The 17,765-nt window shown below is 49.0% G+C and overlaps 1 protein-coding gene across 1 annotated transcript in view; it reads right to left on the minus strand.

Moving 5' to 3' along the window:
* The window catches only part of SLIT1 (slit guidance ligand 1), a 167,430-nt gene that overhangs the window by 106,440 nt on the left and 43,225 nt on the right, over positions 1 to 17,765 (minus strand). The gene's annotated exons all lie outside the window — the stretch shown is intronic.

Below are 17,765 nucleotides of genomic sequence, written 5' to 3' on the forward strand. Positions count from 1 at the left end.
TTCCCCAGCTCCCGACAGCCGGCTCGGTGCCAGGCGCAGGCACCCACCCAGCAAACATCTGTAGAATGGATGAATGAGTGCCCGTGAGTGGGCAACCTGCCTAGGAGCTCACAGACAATCGGATCTAGAAGGCCTTTCCGGAAGCCCCTGAGCCCCATGCGCTTGTGTGACTTGCTCAAGACCAGTAGTAAAACGAGAGAGAGGCAAGGCTGAAGCCCATGATCTGCAACCCTCCTCGAAGCTTCCTACCCTGCCTGCGCCCCGAGTGTCCACAGAAATCATGTTGTTCCAGATCCAACGTGAGGCAACATGCTCCCTCCACCCACCACATCCTCAGACTTTAGAGGGGTTTTTTTGTTTTGTTTTGTTTTAAAGATTTCATTTACTTATACATGAGAGACACACAGAGAGGCAGAGAGGCAGAGACACAGGCAGAGGGAGAAGCAGGCTCCTCGCAGGGAGCCCAACGTAGGACTTGACTCCAGGTCTCCAGGATCATGCCCGGGGCTGAAGGCAGCACTAAACCGCTGAGCCATCCGGGCTGCCCGGCTTTAGAGGTTTTTAAGTTGGTCTCCAGTCAGAGATTTTTGTAAAGCATCCAGACCCACCAGAGTCATCGACCTGGGCTTATTTAAAAAGGCAAAGGCTAGGGAAATCCTATCGCCATCCCACACAGTGCATTCACTAGACCGTGTCTTCCCAGGCCCCGCAAGATACCAAGGGTGTGCAGCTCACTGTCTCTGTAAGGGGTGGACTCAAGGTCTCTCCCCAACAGGGTCAGATCACCTGAAGGTACAGAAACAACCCTGTAAGGGCATCAGAAACCATGTCCTATGGGTACAAAGATGAGACCAGCAGGCTCTACTGGCTCACTTTTATGTATGCAAGCTGCATTTTACAAAGAACCACAGGTGTGGAAATGTGGGTCTGGGGTATAGCTCCCAGCTCTGCTCCCATTACACAAGGAGACTCTAGGTAAGTCACATCACATTTCTGGGCCTCTGTTTCTGCATCTGTAAAGCTGGGATACAGATTAGAACCTCTCTCAAGTTCTTTCCAGTTCATATAAGACTAAAGCAGCGATTCCTCACAATGAGAGATAGACACCCCAAGGGCAAAGATTTGCACTGAACTGACGAGCTATGGTCCTGGACAGATCCAGCCCCACACCAGCCTCGTACACAATGCAAACAAAGAAGCCCCCAGGAACTGACTGTGGAGCATCAGGAAGAGTCCACCCATCAGGAGGCCAGGCCCTCTGCCTCACTACCTCCCCCAAGTGAAGCCAGCCTCAGCCCTGGCCCTGTTCTTGGTCCTCCGTCCACACTGCCCTCTCTCAGCAGACCTCTCCAGTCCCAGGGCCCCGGCCCTCCACACAGAGCCTGAGCCAGAGTCCCAGGGGGCTCTTCACTGCATTTAAGAAACAAGCCTTTTGAACAGACATGTGTAATTGTAAAGATGGGCCCAGCAGGAGAACCAGGAGTGTTTGCCTCTCTCACCTGGCACAATGCCTGCCTCAGGCAACCCAGGCTGCCCTGCCTCCAAACACACACTTGCACACACACACTGCTCCAGTCCTGCTCCTCCTCAGCAAAGAGCTGGGAGTGGGTGCCCATCAGCTCACCTCCCCCAAAGCTCTTCGTCCTAACTTCCCAGCAGGCCCTCCCCTCCCCACTCTAACTCCAAGAGGGAGCCCACAAACTGCATTGTGTGTGTAGAATCCACAGAAAGTATTAGAGCAAAGAAAGGCACGCCTGGAGCCTGGAGCCCAAAGCCCAGGGCTGATGGTGGTTGCTAAGAGACAGAGGATGCCCAGCTGGAATCGTGACTGAGGTTTCTTGTTTGTGTAAGAGCAAGATGAAGAGGAAAGGAGAGGACGTGTTCGCTGTGATGAATTTCAGCCTCCACCAGATCCTGCCAAAGGAAGAAAAGATCTCACTTGGAATTATACCCAATGATGTTCCGTCTTTCTAGCCTTCTGGCAGCAGAAAAAGCTATAAGCCCCATTCTTTCCCTATTCCTCAAATATATGCCCCCCAAAACTAAGCCCCTTTGCCGCACCCCCAAAAAATCCTAGGAGGGGATAGAAGCTAGTCATTCTATTTGGCAAGGTGCAGTGCTTCAGAGAAGTAGCTTCAAGTCCAATCCATGGGCTTGGATGGTCTCCATTCAATCCTAGCCTCTCTGCTTACTGCTGTGTGTTTTTTAGAAAACTGCTTAACCCATCTGTGCCTCAATTTTCACTTACATAAAATGGAGCAAATATAAGTGTTGTGAGGATTAAATCCAGTAACCCATGTAAAGTACTTAGCACAGCCCCTGGTTCTCAGTTAAGACCAACAGATGTTCACTTTTACTAAACATGGATTGTCAGAGCTGGATCTTCTAGGGCTCCTTATTCTGAGCTGAAGAATCTGAGCTTAAAAATGGTCCAAACCAGGAGTGCTGTGACTGATGCAAACCAGGCTAGGGAAGGGAGGGCTGCTTCCATGCCACTCCACCATGCCACCATGCCACTCCACCTTCTTTCCCCTTTCCTGGGAGAGGCAGCAGCCCATCTCCCCAGCCTGCCAAGAAGGTAACACCAAGCCACTACCACCAGAGCCTGCTCTCCTCACTTCATTTTTTCATCTCTGCCCAGCTGACACCACATCAGGCCCTGGGCATGGCATGGGAAAAATGGGACATAGCTCTGATCCCTACCCACAAGCTTACCACTGAGGAACCCCACATGTGTCCCTTTACAGCTAGATGCAGCCCAGCTACTACCAGTCCCCCAAACAGACCCTCAGCCAAGACTAAGGGCACCTCTGGAGCCAATACACACACCTGCCTGGCCCTGGCATGGTCCCTAGATCCCAAAAGCAGTGAAAGCAAGAAGAAGAGGGAAATTGGAAGGACACACACTCCTGTCAGGGCCATCTCTTGGCTACCAGGGCAAGGACACAGCTCCAAGAAAAAGGGAGAGGTTTTGGACAGCACCCAAGTAGTCCAGGTAAGTGAAGCTTCTAAATCCTTAATCAGGCATGTTCTCTGATGCATGTTTTTTTGTGTGTAAAAAGCCTGGCAGTGTGGCAGTTCCTCAAAAAATTAAACATAGAATTACCATTTGATCCACCAATTCCATTTCTGGGCATAGACACAGAAGATCTGAAAGCAGGGACTCACACCGATTTGTACACCCATGTTCATGGCAGCATGATTCACAACAGCCAGGTGGAAATAACCCAAGGACCCGTCAACAGACGAATGGATAAGCAAAATGTGGTGAATACATGCAGTGGAATATTCTCCAGCCTTAAAGGGAAGGAAATCCTGTCACATGCTACAACACAAATGAACCTTGAAGACATTATGCTGGTCACACAAACACAAATACTGTGTGATTCCACTTCTTACTTAGGTACCTGGAGTAGTCACATTCATGGAGATAAAAAGTAGAATAGGGTGGCCCAGAGCTGGGGAGTATAGGGGCAATGGGGAGTCAGTGTTGAATGAGTACAGATGTCAACCAGGGAAGATGAAAGAAGTCCTGGAGATGGATGGTGGTGACAGACACACCAATGCAAATATACTTCCTGTCACTGAACTGTACACTTGACATGGTTAGAATGGTCAATATTATGTTATATCCATTTTACCATACATGCAAAAACAGTCTGGCAAAGGTTCCCAACCAGATCACGTACCCTTTTTGAAAAGACTGAAATGACAGGCCATTTGGGAATAGCACAGAAAATACATGAGGGTCATTTTGCACCTATGAAATGGAAACTTCCAGAAAACACCCCTCGAATAAAGCTCACAGAGTGCCCAACTCCTAAGTCCCACATCCTCCAGAGTAGCTAGAAGCAGGAAACAAGTGTCCTTGGCCACTGACGGTAAGAAAAGGGAGCAAGAGGGAGATCAGAGAGCCCTTGCTAAGCAAGCAGCCCAGGTACCAGGGCACGAGTGCCCTCCAGGAAATCCGGGACAGACGGAGCTCCAAAAGTCCCGCACAAAGAGCCCAGGCTGGGGCTCACAGGCCACCCAGCTGGGTGACCGCAGAGGCCAGTTACTCTGTGGACTTACTGTTCTCATTTGAAAACCAGGGAATACGATCCCAACTCTAGAGAAGTGTTAAGAAAATTAAAGAAATAATGAGAGATGTAATGGGAAAGAGCATGAATCCTGGAGCCAGACTAGACTGCCTGGGTTCAACTCCTGGCTCTTCTACTTTCTAGCTGTATGACCCAGGGCAAGTTACTTAACCACTCTGGTCCCCAGCTTCACCACCTATAAAACAAGGATAACTGCACTTACTTTGGAGGGTAATGGGAGAAGTAAATGAGTTGATGTATATCAAGCATTTAGAACATGAAGGACATGGAAACACCACACCAGCACTGTTCCTGTGATTGGTGGTGACAGTCATTCTACCCAGAGTCTGGATATCTAAGGGCATTTCTATCTTCCTTCCTTCTCCCCTGGATTTGCTCAGAGCACCCATCCTGTGGTGCGGACCCCCAAGGAGCCCATGTTCCCTGAGTGGGCCAGCCCTCAGCCACAAGGACAAACTCAGTCCTGGCCATCAGACTGTGGGTGGCCAGAATGTTGGGTGGAGTCCGGGGAGCCCAAGCTGACCGTGTCAGGTGAGGGTCAAAGTACAGAGCAGGTTAAGTGAGAGCATCGTGGACAATTGTAACCTTCCCTATCAGCACCATACAGGACACTTCCTTCTGTCCCAATGGGCTACTTAGCCAGAAAAAGCCTTTCACTGTGTGTACAGCTGTCCCTCCAGGGCCGATGGGGCACCTCCTAACGCCCGTCAAATTCTGCCAACATCTCTCACCACACACTCTGCTCCCAAGCAGGCCCACTCAAGCAGCTCATCTCCACAGACACCACCTGGGTGCTAACTGCCTCTGGCGGCCAGGAAAAGGCAAAAAATGAGGACTTTTCAGGCCACCCACCCAGCCCTGGATGGGGCAGAAGGGCTGAGCAGCAACCCTGGGCACACAGGCCCCGGCTCTGCCAGTCATGCAGGACATGGGCCAATGGCACATTCATCATAGGCAACGAGCATCTGCGGCGACCCCACTCAGAGCCAGGCACCGGAGAGCCCCTGCCAACACGCCCTCTGGAGCCTGGGGTATTTCTCAGATGGCTCCACCAAAATGCCCTCAAGGCCAAGGACAGCCACCCCAAGTACAGAACTTCTTGGAGGTCCTGTGTTTTATCTCACACATTCTAGCCCATTTGCACTCTCCTCCATGTCCCAGTTGGTTTTACCAATAGTCCTACCACTAACCACCACTATTCATGGAGAACCGTTCAGGTGCTATTCTCACCTCTGCATGGGTATCACTTCATTTGCTGTAAGAAGGCTGTGAGACAGGCACTATTAGCACCCTCATGGTACAGATAGGGGCGCCAAGGCAAACAGGTCAAGCAACATGCCCGGGTCATATATCTTGCAAAAGGCAGAGCAGGGATGAGGAACCCAGCCTGGCCCCCAGGGGCACTTCTTTCACCACTATCTAAATGTAATATGCAAAACTGTGTTTAATTACTAAATGCCCACCCACCCCCAAATTTTTAAGTAAAACTGAAGCTCCAGGATAATTGCCCCATTTAGCCCTATGACTGACTGCATACCCAGACTGGCTCCCTGACTTGGCCCCAGGACATCCAAACTCTTCAAAGTTCAGGTTCTAAGCATGGTGAACCGAGGTTCTGACTTCCCTGCCTTCTCCAGACTCCAGGCTGGCCCCTGAGTTTGCAACTCAGGGAAACCCAATTCCCAGACAGCCGACTCGGGGTACCCCTGCAGCCTCAGCCCCTTCCCTCTCCACCATGGCAAAATAAAAAGATAAAATGTAGTATACCCATACAATGGCATATTTTCCCACCTTTTTTAAGGTTCTGACACATGCTACAACACAGGTGAACCTTAAGGACATTTGCTAAGTGAAATAAGCCAATCACAAAAAGAATTGTAGCATGCTTTCTGCACTTGCCCTCTTAGGGGTCCCAAAGCTGACCACTTCATTTCCCAGGGTGCCACATCCCAGCCTGGACCCTAAGAGTAGGTTTCCTTAGCCTCGGGCCACCTCCAAAGCTGCCACCATATAACAGATGCCTGTGCCACTGTCCCATGGCCAAGACCTTGTACTTGAACTCTTCATGTGAGCTCCACCTTGCCTCTCACCCCTGGCCACCAGTCCAATAACCAGCCCATCCCCCTCACCCCTGTTCCTTTCTTTAAACTCCAAACTATCACTGGTCAAAACCATAAAAAAACAAAAGCCCCCCCCCCACTGTATCTCCAAGGGACATACACCCCAACTCTTTATTGTGTATTCCTCTACCTAAAGGGGGCTCAGCTATTACCAGGCTCCCTGGCACCTGCCAGACATGCTAGGGAGTCCTGTGCTTGAAATGCAGTGCCTTGTCTACCTGCCAACATCCCCAGCATTGGCTGAGCCAGCGCTCCACCTCCTAGCCCACCCCCCTTCCCTTCCTGAATTAAGACAGAAAAGTTGTCAAGCAGAAGGAAACAGCCAAAGATGAGCATCTTTGGTCAGCAAGAAAGGAATTACTGATGGGCCTGCTTTCAGGAAGGCTTGAGTGTTTGGATAAGGAACAAGGAAAACAGTCACCTGCTCATGTCCCTAGGTCATAAAGGAAGTCAGAGTGAGCCTTGAAATCAGGGAGAGGCATGTTCATAGCAAGTTCACAACAGCCAAAAGATGGAAGCAACCCATGAACAGATGAATGGATAAATAGAAAGTAGTATACCCATACAATGGCATATTTTCCCACCTTTTTTAAGGTGGAAATTCTGACACATGCTGCAACACGGGTGAACCTTAAGGACATTTGCTAAGTGAAATAAGCCAGTCACAAAAAGACAAATGCTCTAAATTCCCTTTTGAGGATGTACCTCAAGTAGTCAAATTCTCAGTGACAGAAGGGAGAATGGCACTGCCAGAGGCTGGGGGCAGAGAAAATGGGGAGTTGTTTAATGGGGACAGAGTGTTCATTTTAAGATAAAAAAGCTCTGGAGACTGGTTGCATAGCAATGGGAATGCACTTGCCCCTGCCGAACTGTACTCTTTTAAATGGCTAAGATAGTAAGCTTTATGTTATGTACATTTTGACACAATTAAAAATCTGGACAAATACAATAAAATCAAAGTGGGAAGAGGGCTATTTTGCAAGCTGATCACACATACGCTACCTCCTCTCTGTGCCCTCTAAATCACATTTATGAGAAGCTATGCATGAGGGTTGGCGGAGGATCTAGGTATGCCATGCACCTGCTATAATGCGATGGCCCTGTACTACTGCAGCTTTCCCACGGCCCCTGCCCACTGTTGGGTCTCTGATTCGCTATCATTTTTGTACAGCCTAGTGGCTTTGGACAGTGTCTTGCGGAGCTGTGCCCTTGGGCTATCTGGCCGGGAGCAGAGGTCCCATTCAGTGGTTGAGCATTTCCTGGAGCATCATTAGGCCTGAGGTCTGGCGAGCCCCCAGCTCCCAGCAGGCAGTCCTGGACCTTCGTCAGACCCCTCACAGGCCTCCTGAAGTCCTCAGAGGCTGGGGCGGCCTCACTTCCTCTTCTCAAAGGGGTGTGTTTGCTCTCTCTGGGGGGAGATCATTAGCCTGCCCCGTCTCGTGCCCCTCGCCCCATCCAGCCCCCACCCACCTCCTCCCCCAAACCCCCCGTGTCTCCACTGTCGTTGGGAACCGCAATTGCGTGACAAATGACTGAGGAGGTCCCGGGGACGCCACTTCATTCTGTAGGCGTTATTGTGCCTGACCTAAACCCAAATACCCAGGCCCTAGTCTCCCGGGTGACACCTGAAGGCCCCAGTTTCCTGGCAACTGGGAACAATGGCCCCTGGGAAAAGCACACACAGTTTGGGAAAGGGCAGCCTTTTTTCTCTGCGCCCCTGGGTAAGACAGGGAACTCCCCACTTCTGCAGGCAAAGTCTGGAGGGAAAGTCAGGCCATGAGAGTATTGGGGCCTCCCATGCCCACCTCCCCACCCGAACCCCAAGCAGCAGGAAGTCTCCCAGGCCAGCCCGAGCTCACCCACCTGGGGCTGCCTCTTAATGGGACAAAAGCCCCTTTGAGGAGACTCACTGCCCCTCCTTTCCCCAGGGCAGCCCTCCCTGCCAGGCCCCAGTTGTACTTGGTTCCCGGAGCTGACTCAAAGCATTCAGACTTCTGTTCTGGTGACTCCCAGTGTCACCTTTTGCCTGCAGAAGCCACATTCTCTTATCCCCTTAAATATCCTCAAAGAGTGTTAAGAGGATTAACAACTCAGGTGCACAGCAGGTGCTCAGTACAGACCAGCTGGTGTAAAGACCGCTTTCTGGTTTCTGGAGTAACACCTCTCTCCCAGTGGAAGCAGAGAACCAGTGCCCTGAAAGAGACTGAGGAGCCTGCCCTCTCTCCACTGACCTCTGCCTTTCACCATCTGCCCTTCAATGTGCAGACATCTGGGGCAGGGCTGAACTTCCTGGGTGCAGAATCACAGCGGACAGGCTCCCCATAGAAGCAAGAGGCTCTGAGGAGGGTCTCAGAAATCTCCTTTCAAAACCAGGAACTTTTGGGGAGTCTGGGTGGTTCAGTCAATGTCTGCCATCAGCTCAGGTCATGACCCCAGAGTCCTGGGATTGAGCCCTTCATCAGGCTCCCTGCTCAGCTGGGAGTCTGCTTCTCCCTCTCCCTTTGACCCTCCTCCCTGCTTTTGCTCTCTTGCTCTCTCTCTCAAATAAATAAAATCTTAAAAACAAAATAAAACAGGAACTTTAATGAATTCTAATGTGCCATAAAGGCTGCTATTTGTGAAATAACTCTTGCCTACATGCTAGGAAAAGATCACACTTTTTTTTTTTTTTAATTCACTCAAGTCCTGTTCATCTAAAAACTTCCTTCTGACTGAAACCCACAAGGCAGTTTCTGCAACACCAAGTAACTGAACTTTGAGTAATGTCTTTTCTCTCTAGCCATCATTTTGTTTTAGCTTTTGGGACTGGGTGTTGCCACCCATCCCCAAGAGGGCAAGGAGGGAGTATCAGCGTGGCTCCTATTTTACACATGGGATACTGGAGTACAGGACCCTCAAGGCCAGCAGCATCTCAGCTGGGTAATGTCACAGCTGGGACCAGGCAGCAGCCATGCACACATGGATCCATCATCCTGTTGGCAGAGAGTGCCAGGAGCAGAGACAGGAGCCCAGAGCACAGGTTAGAGTGGGAGACAGCAGCAGCCTGGACCAGAGGAGCAAGCCTACCCCCAAATCACAGACACAGCAACAAGCAGCAAAAGCGCTATAGTCAGAAGATGCCAAGACCAAGGATGTAGTGAAGCAGGAGGGCTCTGGGCATCCTGAAGTGCTGGTAAAGGTGGGACAAGACCTCAGGTGTCACAGATCTGACCTCCCAAGGCAGGATGCACAGGCAACAGAGTCAGAAAGAGCAGCTCGAATGAACAGGAAGACAGAGGGCTGGACCTCAACATTGTGGCCCATCCTCAGCTCCAGCATCCCTGCCTTAGCTCCTGCCTTCATCCTGCAGTCCCTGCCTTCATCACCCTCACTGTTGCATCATTACTGATTAGAGTGCCAGACGAATGGCTGTCTCGGCCCTTCATGACACAGTCCCATACCACCAGCCAACTGAAGTTTTTGTTTTCTTTTGTTTTAAAGATTTTATTTATTTATTCATGAGAGACACAGAGAGAGAGAGGCAGAGACACAGGCAGAGGGAGAAGCAGGCTCCCTGCAGGGAGCCCGATGTGGGACTGGATCCCAGGATCCCCGATCACGACCTAAGCCAAAGGCAAACGCTCAAGCACTGAGCCACCCAAGTGCCCCCTATGTTTTCATTTGATGGTAACCGGTCAACCAGCTAACATGCTGTTCCATGTATGTTCTAGCATACAGAGGCCCCACAGCCATGCACCGTATGACCCCGTCAGCTTTTCCTTGGGAGAATAGAGAAGAGACCAACCCATTCCAGCCTCTTCCCTAGGAGGGAAGCCCCTTACAGACCACAGTGGACCTGAAGGGTTGGGGCTACAGAACAGCCACAGCTAATAATACTAGAGCTGGCATTGACAGACACCCAGGCAGTGCCCCCCCCAAATCCTCACTTCGCCCTAGGATGGAAGTCTGTTATTATTCCCCCCTCACAGATGAGGATATAGGCTGGGGGGTTACACTGCTCGTCTACAGTGAAGTGGCAGCCAGGGAATTTGACTCCAAAGCCCTCTCTGGCAACCCCCACACCCTGGGCCCCAGTGTAGGATTCCCTTAGGAGGCAGAGAGTGAGAAGCAGAGATCCCACAACAAACTGGAATCAGCAAGGATGAGGGAATGAGTTTGACGCCTTGGAAACTAGAGCAAAAGTGACAATCCCCAGTTGGTGGTGGGTAGCACTGAGGTTCTGGGTGGCAATGGCCAAATCTAAAACCTGAGCAGAGATAAACCCAGGAGTGCGGGAGGTACCTTAGCTGAGGAACGCCTTCAGTCTCTGCAGATCTCACTGGACCCTGTGCTCCAAAGTGCATCTAAACTCCATCAATGGGTCCTTCCCCCTTTTTCCAAAAATGGCAATGACTGGGGCTGGTTGGGGGTGGGAAATGCTTCCTTTCGACAATCCTATTTTGCCTGCCCTTCAGAAAAACGCCTCATGAACTGACACAGCATGCCCTGGCTGGGTTTCAAGCAGAGATGGTGGCTGGACAGACGCTCCAGACCCCTGAATGGACTCCTGAATTTCTGGGGTCCCTGGGGTGACCATGTTGGATAGGACTCTAGGGCTCGCTAGCCTGAGGCTTCAGCATCTGCACTTGGCATTGGGGATGAAGAACAGGGATATACTAATAAAACCATACTCAGAAAACAACCCATCTCCCTAGACGAAAATACAAACCAACCATCTCTGCTGGGCTTTTCCCAGCATGATTTGCTCCCCATGAAGGGATGCCAAGGCTGCAAAGTGAGCCGAAAGGAATGATGTTCCCATGTAAACAGAGCCCCTAATTTCAAGATTTGGAGGCACATTCTTGATGTAGAAGAGGCAACACCGTGTCATCAGGGCATGATGTGACATCCCTGGAGGCAGTGGCCTGCATCACACAGGAGGAACGTCACCCCGGTGCCTCCTGGGTGCGAGCTGATGTTCACAATGGGGACAGGGACTGGAACACACCAAACGAGGCCAAGTCCTCCCCGTTAGAGTCAAACATAACTGTCAAGGCCTATACCTCAACCACGCATGATGCTCTCAGAGTTCAATGAGCTATAAAGATCAGCATCCTTTAACCTGGGCTAAGTGGATGCTTTGTGAAGTCACGTTAGAAAAAAAGAACTGTTTTGCTGGTTAAGCTCCAGGTCCCATGGCCAACATAAAAAACCACCACATTTTTATTTCTTTAAAAATGTGGTTTTCTCTTCCTAAATAATAAAGAGAATTATTTTTACCATGCCGCTCAGTCAGGAAACATTAGGTATTAACAGAACCACTTTGGAGAGAGGCATTGTCTTCATGGCTCACTTCCTTCTTGCTTGAAAGACTCCAACATGTTTACCATCCAGAATGAATTTCCATAATTTCAGCCCCCTTTGGCTGCCCAATTATCTTCGTTTGAAAAAAAAAAAAAATCAAATTACAAATCAGCAAAAAAATGCCTTTGGGAAATTTTGCTCTGACAAATTCTAGGTATAGAATGATACTAAGATGCTGATTACCAGGTAATATAGATGTAACTTTTCTTTTGTTTCCTGCATTTCCTACTGCTCCAGGAACTAGGGCTTAACTATCCAGGAAAGAACAAGCTCAGTGTTTCTTGATGGTTCACCGCACACAGAACGTGGGCCAGAGTCCCAGCCCCCATCCCTGGAATCATCTTATTTAATTTGTGCTCAGCGATTTGAGATGTCTTTATTACGCTCTTTTCCCATATAAGCAAACAGCATCCATGCAAGATTAAACCATGGGCCCAGTTCAATTAGGTAGCCACAGCGGAGCTGTGTGATTCCAGAGTCCAAACTCTTAACTTCCATGTTATGCCTGCTCCTCAACTCTGGGTATTTTAGCAGCCCAGAGGATCCACAGAAGTCCAAATGGAAGTTGCACAAGGCCACACAAGGGCCTTGGGGTCACCCGTGTGCACCCCTGCCGTCGACAGATGGCGCTCACCGGCCAGGGCTGCACTCCTGCAGGGAGCCCCTGGGGACAAAGCCCTTGGCAGCCTGTGGTCAATGTTCAAATGACCACAGCTCTCCCCCAGAGACAACGGAGGTCTCATGCCAGGTCCAGCTGGCTGTGAAAGAGGCTATTAAAAGTCAGTGATAAATGAGTTCCAGCCTCTGCTTACACAGTTTACTGTATGGACCTTTCAACAATGATTTCTTATCCTTTGTTTCCTATTAGTGGAGTTGATGACTGTAGGAAACGGTTTTGGTTTTCTTCCAGTTGCCTTTAGAGGAATGAGACCTTCAAATGCCCAGGTGTGGTGATATTTCAATACATCCGAGACAGAAGACGAACAGTGTGGGGAATTTTATGTTTGAATAGCAGTATAATGGATATATGTCCATTTGTCTCCATGAAATATGATTTTTCACTTCTATTAGTTTTCTTTCACATTTCCTTTTTTTCTTTCTTTTCCATTTCGTGGGCACAGAGAGGGGAAAAGCCAGGCTTTTTCCGACCATTAAATTCTCACAGCTCAAGCACACCAGCCTCTTGAGGAATCAGCAATCACAGAACCACCAGTCAAGCTCCAGCCAAGCCCTAGGCCATAGCTAATTCACTCTGATATTCCTCGAGCCCAACAAATCACTGCATACAGCAGGCTTGTAATAGGTTTGTTGGGTGAATTCATCCATCCATCCATCCATCCATCAGGAGAAGCTAAGCCCAAAGTCCCCACTGCCATGCTGGGAAAAGTGACACACAGAAGGAGGGCTGCCTCTCAGCCAGGCAGCAAGACTTGGGGATGTCTCCAGAACTCCTGTTTCCTTCAGGAAGGACACCCACCATGAGAACTTGCAAGTACTCAGGAGCCTATGCTGCTTTCAAATATCAACCAGAAATTGCATTAAGGATTCCCACCCACAGCAGAGCACCAAGGAGGAGAGGCTCCCAATGTGATGCCCCTTTAATAATGCTCCAGACCTGCACCTGGGGCAGATGTGCCCCCATCCTGGGTCTTCTCTTCTTTCTTATATGTTTCCTAAATGTTCTGAAGAGCAGTGCTGTCACACACCCAAATAAAAAATAAGTTGGTTTACTGTTTTGTTTTCTAACAAAAGAATACTACATGTTCAAAAAATGGTTGCTCTGTGACAGACAAAGAACTAAAACCTCCATCAGTGAGCCACTATTCGGGACTCCAGGATGCCCCTGGTTTGTTTGGGGAATCTCATGTAAGCCATAAAAGTCTCAATATCACCTGCTAAACGGCTTCCTCCAAAAGTCCCCAGGAAATGAGTACTGTTCCCTTGAGAGTTGACATGTCCAAAAGATTCTTGTAGAAATGGCCACAGAGTTATGGGGGTGGTGAATAGGAACCTGGTGTCTTAGGTCCTCCTCCATGACAGTGCTGGGCCTGGGACATGGGCCTCTGGCTCCTCCTGGCCAGCTGGGGACTCCTGAGGGTTGGCCTGCATGCAAACTGTCACAGTGGGTGCCCGCGGTGGCACCAGCACAGACTGGGGCATCTGCAGGGCCGCATCAGCCCTCTACCACACTCGGAGGGGTGGCAGCGTGGACCACTCTTCCTTGCACTCAGCCCAGGGCTCTGGCTTCTGCAGAGAACACTCTCCCCTTCCTATCCATCCTTTCCCGGGGCTCTGCAGGCCCTGAAACTCCAGTGGGCTCTTCCCCTTCCAGTCATCCCTCACCCTGGGCTCATCCCTGGGAGCGGGAATATCTCTGGTGTTGGCATCGGGAGGGGAAAGAGTGGGCCCTGTCTCCCTGCCAAGGGGGATGTCATGCCACCAGAATTTATGCGCCAGCTCTCCTTGTACCAGCTTTTCCCAGGTTCCTCCCCACCCATTACTACCCCATTAGTTGCCCTGTGTTTCCCCCTGACTGTCACCAGCCCACACTGCCTCTTTGTTAGCCCAGGCTCTCAGGCTGGCCCTCCCCAGTCAGGGGCTGAGCTGAAACCCACACTGGGAAATATTTCCTCCCTCCCTCCGGGGCTCCATCCCCACCCCCTCCACCCCGTAGCCTTGAGTAAAACAAACCCACCGAAGGGCATTCTTGCTCTGTTTGCACAGCACGAGTGGGCCTCTGAGTTGCCTGGCGCCCCTCATCCTCCATGAACACACTTCCCTTCCTTATTGGTATTCAGTCAATACCTTCCTTTTCTGACCCTTCCCTGCTTGGCCCCTGAGATCTGCTGACAGAAGGGCCTTTGTTGAAGGAGCAGAGGGTGCAAACAGCAGGGCTCTGAAGACAACATATTGACTTCAAAGGGGGAAATGAGTCACTGCTCATCAAGCTGGGGTGGAGGGGAGACACTGGGGAGAGCCACCCCTTGGATCACCTCTAGGACCAGACTCTTCCTGAGGACAAACCTTCTGTGTCTCCTCACAGAGCAACACCCTTTTCAGAGCTATCTGTTGATTTTTACAGTTCCAAAACTGACTACAAAACATGGGCCAGAATCTGAGGTCTGGTAAATATTTTGTTACAGAATTCGCTGGAAGCACTTTGCTGTAAAGGGGTGGCTTCCAGCACAGAGGCTCAGGCAAAGGGCCTTCCAGGCTCCCACTGTCTGCCAGTGGCATGTGTCTGCAAGCAGATTACCCATCGGAACGCCATTCAGAGCAAGCCTCTCACCTGCTCACTGGCCATCCACATGAACCTGGTCCCGTGGCACTACATCTACAAGCACCTGAGGCTATCACATCCAGTCTCCCGGGCATCTTGGGCACAGAGTCCTAGCAGATGTCAACTCAGCTCTGCCTTGAACTCTTCCAGGGATGAGGGAACAAGCAGAGCAACCCACCCTTCTGCAGCCAGCTCTTCAGGAAACCTGCCTCGTACAGAACAAAATCCACTTCCCCACCTTCTACCCAGTGTACCCAGTTCTGCTTCTGCAACAAATCAGCTCCCTTGTTCTCATGACGGCCCTTCACATAGATTAAAAAATTGCTCTCAGAGTTCCTCTACATTTCTTTTCTTCACACCAAACAGCCCCAGGCCCCTTGACTACATCTCATATGAAATGTTTTCCAGATGGTGTTAGTCACCTTCCTCAGCCATCCATAACAAAACACAGATTCGGGTACCGAACGCTGTTCTCTGTATGTACTCAAGTCAGCACAGACTAGAACAGGTCTATCCCCTCCCCTAGAGAAGACACCTTGCCCCCATTAATTCAGCTTGTGACTACATTCCCTCTTTTAGCCACCTTACCACACTCACCTCATCCCCATCTTAAAGTTACAGGCCCTTTTCCTAAGAAGTGCTCCCAAACCAGGTCTCCCTCATTCACGTTTTTCAAGTTGTCTTCATATTTATCAGTATTTAATTTCACCCCAGCTTAGTTCATGGAGTTCTTTCTCAATCCTCTGTCACCTTGGGTACAATGACCATCCCTTTGCAGTTTTGTGCCACCTGCAAATCTGCTGAGTATCCCTTACATATGCTCATTCAATTCATTAATAAAATGATAAACACAGCAGTGTCCAAAGATGCTAATGACTTGTCCAAGGTGTCACAGCCAGATGGGGACAGAGCCAGGTCTATAACACAAGTGTCCTAGCTCTCAATCCAATGCTCATTTCTGTCGCATTCTGCCAAAAAGTCCCCAGGACTTCTCAGACTGTTCTCTCTTCAGCCCTCTACCACCCCCACCTCCTTACTGGTCTATCCCAAGAGACCTTGATTATAGACAGGAAGGTCTTGTAAGGACTAGCTTCCTGAGAGGAAGATGGGGAAATTACCCCCTACCTAAAGGATCCTAGTTTGTTAAATTATGCCCGCTTCCTGCAGCTATGGCTCTATGCTAATTAAGGGAGCCTCAAGCAGCCCACCCAACAGACTAATCCAAACAGGACTGGGAAAGTAAAGAGGTCCTGGGATGAAAGCTGCCTGAGATGAATAGGTTAGAATAGGAGGCCTACAAAGATTCTGAGGCTAGCTCTGAACTTCAGAAAGAATCTATATAATGGACAGTCACTTAAAGATAGCTTCAGCCTTATAGCCTCTTATAAACAAGTCTTGCATGGTCCCTTGAAGATAACGACAAGTTAAAGGATTGACCTTAGGCATACCTCTTTGCTTTGAGTATAATTCAAGAGAGAAACATCAAGATTGCAGGGTGAACATGCCAGGAAAACAGGTCAAGGTTAGTATGAGAATTCCTAATGATCAGAGCTAGTCACCACAAGACCAGCTGCCTTGTGAGCTCCCCATCAGCAAAGCATTTAAGTGGAAGTTGGAGCAAATGACTTTTGTCTCACTTGAATCCAAAGTTCTAAATTTCTGTAGCCTCTTTTCTGCTGTGACAGATCCCTTGTGCTTCCAAGTAAAAAAGCGATCCCTGGACTCCAAATAGCCAAAATGATTTTGAAAAAGAACAAAGCTGACAGACTCATACTTCTTGACTTCGAAACATATAATGCCATAGTAATCAAAACAGTGTGGTATTAACATAAAGACAGACAAATAGACCAAAGGAATGGAATGGAGAGCCCAAAAATAAACTCTCACCTGTAGAGTCAAGTGATCTTCAACAAGAATGCCAAGACCATCCAATGGTGAAAGGATAGTCTCTTCATCAAATAGCATTCAGAAAACTGGATAGCCACATGCAAAAAAATAAAGTCAGACACTTATCTTTCACTATATATAAAAATTCATTCAAAATGGATTAAAGACTGGGGTGCCTGGGTGGCTCAGTTGATTAACTGTCTGCCTTCAACTCAGGTCATGATTCCAGGGTACTGGAATCAAGCCCCACATTGGGCTCCCTGCTCAGTAGGGAGTCTGCTTCTCCCTCTCCCTCTGCCTCTCCCCTACCTGTACTCTCTCTTGTATACTCTCTCTCTCAAATAAAGTATTTTTAAAAACAGATCAAAGACTTAAACGTGAGACCTAAAGCTATAAAACCCCTAGGAAAAAAACAGGAGAAAAGCTTCACCAAATTATACATGGCAATGATTTCTTCAACATGACACCAAATGCACAGGCAACAAAAGCAAAAACAAATAGAACTACATCAAACTTAGAAACTTCTGTGCATGTAAGGACATAATCAATAGAGCGAAAAGAGAACCTATGGAATGGGAAAAAAATATTTGCCAACCATACATCTGACAAAAAGTTAAATATCTAGAACATATAAAGATATTTCTCCAACAATGACATACAAATGGCCAGTGAGCATATGGAAAAATACTCAAAATCATTAATCATCAGAGAAATGCAAATCTAACCCACAATGATATATCCTCTCACACCTATTAGAAGGCAACTACCAAAAAAAAACCCAGAAAATAACAAGTGTTGGGAAGCTGGTATAAGTATGATAGAAAACAGCATTGGCAGTTCCTCAAAAAATTAAAAATAGAACTACCATATGATCCAACAATCCCACGTCTGGGATACACTCAAAAGAATGGAAAGTGAGGTCTTAAAGAGATATCTGTGCACTGATGTTCAGAGCAGCACTAGTCCAAGTGTCCATCAACACATGAGTGAATAAACAAGATGTGGTCTCTATATGTGATGGAACATTATATAGCC

The sequence above is a fragment of the Canis lupus genome, chromosome 28, assembly GCF_011100685.1.
Source record: "Canis lupus familiaris isolate Mischka breed German Shepherd chromosome 28, alternate assembly UU_Cfam_GSD_1.0, whole genome shotgun sequence".
Classification (NCBI taxonomy): domain Eukaryota; kingdom Metazoa; phylum Chordata; class Mammalia; order Carnivora; family Canidae; genus Canis; species Canis lupus.